Source organism: Alligator mississippiensis, chromosome 1 (genome assembly GCF_030867095.1).
Source record: "Alligator mississippiensis isolate rAllMis1 chromosome 1, rAllMis1, whole genome shotgun sequence".
NCBI lineage: Eukaryota > Metazoa > Chordata > Crocodylia > Alligatoridae > Alligator > Alligator mississippiensis.
The window spans coordinates 20,383,332-20,388,748 of NC_081824.1; positions in this window are offsets into that span (position 1 = coordinate 20,383,332).

Below are 5,417 nucleotides of genomic sequence, written 5' to 3' on the forward strand. Positions count from 1 at the left end.
GGAAATGAGGACATTCATCTGTCTCCCAAATTTATTGTTTTCTCTCTTCCATCTTAAAGGATGAGGGGAAAAAAAGAAGAAGCACCTTTCACTCCCGGAAATGTTATTGCACCCTGTCAAATAGAAATTGGCTCTCCTGATTTTTTTCCGAGCCTGAAATCCTAAATATTCCCTCTCAATATCTAACAATCTTTAGCGGAGCAGTTGTGAGCCTGCAATTCAAGCATTTCAGCATGATGAAAATTGGAGTCAGAGCAAATACACAAGAGATACTGCACTGGATTCAAGGGCAGTGGAGAGCACTGGATTGGATGGGGAATGCTGTGAAAATCAGGAGTGCCCAATGCAGTTTGATCTAACATCCTTAGGGTACAGGACCATCCCCCTAGCAAACCTCCAGCCAAGAATCTCTGAACTGAAAGCACCACAAAAACCCCAGGAGACAGATAAATAATAGTAGCCAGTTTCTCTGGTAAGGAAATCAAGATGTGGAAAGTCTAAGCAACTTTGCTTTTGTCACATAGCAAGTCTGTTTGGAGAGCTGGGAACCAAAGAGTATGTTAACAGGGTATGTGCATAATATAGACTACAGTGCAGTACAGAGATACACAAGCTAACTTAATGGATCTCTGTGCAGCAAAGAAGCTAACTGGGAATTTGCCCATGCAGCAGCTAGAGTGTTCCCAGTACCTTAAAGTTAGCTTGGTTATATGTACATTACACTGCAGACACTAATGTAGTTTCATAGTAGGTTGGGTCGGAAGGGACCTGAGCAGATCATCAAGTCTGACCGCCTGCCATGGGCAGGAAAGAGTACTAGGGTCAAACAACCCCGGCTAGGTGATTATCCGGCCTCCTTTTGAAGACCCCCCAGGGTAGGAGCCAGCACCACTTCCCTTGGAAGTTGGTTCCAGATCCTAGCCGCCCTGACAGTGAAGTAGCGCCTCCTGATATCTAGCCTGAATCTACTCTCTGAATAACTTATGGCCGTTATTCCTCATTACTCCCGGCAGTGCTTGGGGGAACAGGGACTCTCCCATAGCCTGCTGGTCCCCCTGGGCCACTTTGTAGACAGCCACCAGATCCCCTCTCAGCCTCCTCTTGTGGAGGCTGAACAGGTTCAGGTCCCGTAGCCTCTCATTGTAGGGTCTGCCTGCTGTCCCTGGATCATGCGGGTGGCCCTCCTCAGTATCCTCTCAATGCTGTCCACATCCCTCCTGAAGTGCGGCACCCAGAACTGGACGCAGTACTCCATCTGTGACCTGACCAGTGTCGCGTAGAGGGGGAGGATCACCTCCTTGGACCTGCTTGAGATGCATCTGTGGATGCATGACGAGGTGCAGTTAGCCTTCCTGACCGCGTCCTCACATTGGCGGCCCATGTTCATCTTGGAATCAGTAGTGACACCAAGGTCCTTTTCTGCCTCTGTGCTGACTAGAAGAGAGTTCCCCAGCCTGTAGGTATGCTGCTGGTTCTTCCTCCCCAGGTGCAGCACCTTGCACTTGTTAGTGTTGAAACCCATCCTGTTCTCATCTGCCCACCCCTGTAACCTGTCTAGATCTAGTTGCAGCCTGTCCCTCTCCTCCAGCATGCCCACTTGTCCCCACAATTTAGTGTCATCTGTGAATTTGAACAAGGTGCTTTTTACCCCCTCGTCCAAGTTGCTAATGAAGATGTTGAACAGTATGGGCCCAAGGACCAAGCCCTGGGGAACCCCACTGCCCACATCCCTCCAGGTCAAAAAAGACCCATCCACCACCACACTCTGGGTGTGACCCTCCAGCCAATTTGCGACCCATCTGACCATGTAGACATCGATGCCACAGCCACCTACTTTCTTAATGAGAATTGAGTGAGACAGTGTCGAAGGCCTTCCTAAAGTCCAGAAAGACTATGTCCACCGCGACACCTGTGTCCAAGGATTTTGGATGCAGGTGTAGATATTTTCTTTAAATCCTCTGTGCCTCAGCCCATGACCACCTTCCTTAATCATACCTCATGCAGTAATGTGTTCTAGTTTATTCTTAAGCATAGTGCCCATCTGTCTCCTGACAAGGAGGACTAAGCACCCCTGGAGATAACTGCATGGAGTTTGTGCAGTTTGCTTCCGCAGAACTTGCACTCCTGATCTAAAAGCCAGTCTGCTTACTCAAGTTTAAGATTATTATTCCTGTGAAGCCATGATAACTTAATACTGGAGAAAATTTCCTAAGCATCAGCATTTTTACTATGAGAAGCTGGGGTGGCATAAAATGGCAACCCCCTGTAATGCTTGGAAAAGATCTAGGATCACAAGGTAAACCCTGCCCCTTCTTGCTGTGATTCTCTTTCCCTGCCAAATCTATTGCTTTGCTTTGAGCTCCCTGCCCTATGACCACTGCCCAATTTGTTGCTCTGCTCTGTGCTCACTCCCCTGCCTCCTGCTGTGTTCCCTGCTCCCTGCACACAAAGGCTGCCCGTGCCACTTGTGGGATATGCACTGCAGATTGAAGGCTCCAAGACATTTGGGGCAGATCCAAAGCAGGTGCACTGGTGTGGTGCAGTGAACCCAGCCCAAGTACAGCCTAACTGGGGTGGCCAGAAGCAGCTTTGGAGCTTCCCCCTTCACCATGGACAGCTGGGAAAGCAGCAGTGGAAAGCGGGGAAGGGGTGGAAGGGGAGGGGAGGGGAGGGAAGGGGGCATGTCTCTGAGCATGAAGGGGAAGGGAGGAGGATTTTCACCTGCTTTAGGGACTTAAAAATATGTGCAGAGACTCCCCTGGCATGCAGAGGGGAGGCTGAAAGCAGGAGGGTGGTGGGGGTGCAGCAAGCCTGCAGTCTGGGTTGCTGCTCCTGCATTCCCCTTCGGGCAGGGTTGCCAACTCGGACTGAAGCCATTCCGGGAGATGTTTTTTCCTCAACATGCTGTAATGTCATAAACTGTACTGTTCAACTCATTCACAACATCAGTCTCCTGGATTGCTTTCGATAGTCACCGGGAGATCGATGCCAATCCGGTAGACCCCTGGCCAATCTGGGAGGGTTGGCAACCCTACCTTCGGGAAATCCTGGATCTGGCACTGAGGACACTGCATGGTTTACTTTTAGATAAGTAATGCTGCCTTTCACTGGGTTGTCAGGAAGATTCTCTATTCCAGGGGTGCTCTATGTCCAGCCCAAGAGCCAAATGAAACCCCCAGAGCTGTGAAATCTGGCCCACAGGGCTCCCCCCCAGGATGGGAATTTGCCAGTGGGGGAGCAATGGCAGTACATGGGGCAGGTAGGAACTAGGCTACAACCTTCCCCTCCACATTACCAGATTGGGGCAGGCCATGTTCCCTCCCCTAGGGCAGAAGGTTCAGAGCCAGCTCTTATCCCCTTCTTCCCACCTCCTGTGGGGCTGGGCAATCCCACCACCCCCCTTCCTTCCACCCAGCCAGGTTTGGGCCAGGGCATGCCCACTGCCTCCCACGGGGTCAAGCTACTTCTACTCTCCCTGGGGGGCTGGATTGGGATTGACTAACTCCCTGTCCCCTGTGCAGCTGGAACAGAGCTGGCCTGCACCCCTCTATGCAGCTGGATGGGGCTGCACTGTGCCTGCCCTGGGCACTGCATTGGGTCCGCCAGCTGGATCTGCCCTGCAGCGGGATTAGGCACTGCCATTCAGCCCACTGGCCAAAAGGTTTGAGCACCACAGCCCCATTCCAAGGAAAACATACAAAGCTACGCTATGACAACATGCTTTGAATTTCCTTTTTTTTTAATAAAATCACCTGTTTTTTAACAAACCCAAGGCTCATTTAATCTTGTGTGGCAGGCTCACCTTTCAGAGCTTGGGTTGAGTCCCAGGCTTGAGATCCTGCTGTTTTGACTGGTGGAGCCCATCCACCAATCAGGAGGCAGCAGGAGAAATAAAGTCATGCCCCTTTCCTGAGGGGAGGGGGAGAAGAGCTCTCTGGACCTGATTGAAGACTGTAAACTGTCAGGTCTGGAAGACTTCAGGGGCGGAGCCCTGGACTATATAAAAGGAGCCATGTGCCCCGCACAAGGGCAGATGCAACGAGGGACTCAAGAAGAGCGGGGCCAAGGAAAGCAGGGGAGCTCTCACCCAGCAGGCAATAGGCCCAAGGCTCCTGAAGCTGCCACTGGAGGAGCAGCCTTGGGAGCGGTGTGAGACCACTCAGGCTGTTGACGGCGCACAGGGACAGTGAGTAGAGACCCGGCCTTGGGACCAATGTGAGACTGCTTGGGCCCATCACGGTGCACAGTTTGGTGCATGGAGTCTAGGCTTCGAGAGGTGCAAGCGGCAGCTCGAGCCTGCAACCCCAGAGGGCAAGCAGACCACATGGTGCGCAGAGCCACGCACAAAGCAGCGGAGCCAGGGAGCAGCGGAGGCTGTTTGGGTTAACCACCTGGTGTAGGCAGATGGCCAGAGCCTGGCCTGTGCTAAAAGAGCCCTCACTGCCGAGCCAGGGCATGGGGAAATAGTAGTGCTGCAGCATGAGGCCCAGCACCCAGGAGCCAGCAGCAGTGGTGCAGCAGCTGAGAGGAGCTGAGCCCTCAGTGCCCAGAGCAAGGCACAGGGTGGGGTGGGTCCAGCAGTGCAGGAGAGGCTTGGAGAGATGCTCTAGCAGAGGAGACCCCATTGAGATACGCCCTGACCACTGCCACCTGAGGGAGCATGAGTCATTGGGCCCTTGGGTCCCACAGGGGAGAGACATTTGGGGTGGGCAAACCCAGAGAAAAGGCTGGGTGAGCAGCCCCCTCGCCTAGTCAAGGCCCTTGGGGGGGGGGGGCTGGTGCTTCCTGGACACCCCCAAGGGATCTCATTGGAAGGAGGACAATCTCTTGCCATGGGTCAGGGACTATATTAAGGAACAGGTGTTATTAAGATTGTTCTTGTTTGCACCTTATATTTTGTAATTGAAATGTTGTATTGTGATGTTGTGTTGATGCTGCTGAAATTGTTTTATTGTGATGGGTAAATAGCGTTATTTAGGGTTTGACCTTGGTTATTGGTTAATGTTCACTGTGTAAATGACATTTAGTTTTATGATTATGTATATTATAACTCAATAAATTGTATGTAGTTAAGAATTTTGGGCTTGGGCTAACTCTATAGAGAAAAAAGGGATCTGCTAGAAATTCTGGCATCCCTCTCACAGCACCCCCTCCTGCCCACCTGTCCGATCCGATTGAGAATAGGGAGCACCCTTGGGTGTACCTGGGTTACACTTGCTTTAAAATCTGCATGGAAAATACATTTATTTATATAAAATAATCATTATAGAATCCAGAACTTCCAGTATTTATAGGAAGTGCAGAGTAAGACCAAAGGAAACAAGTACCAGCTCTTCCAGCAACAGGAAGAGCAGAAGATGTAGACAGATGCTTTCAAGTATTTGTTATTGCCTTTGTTTCTTTTCTGTCAGATGGTG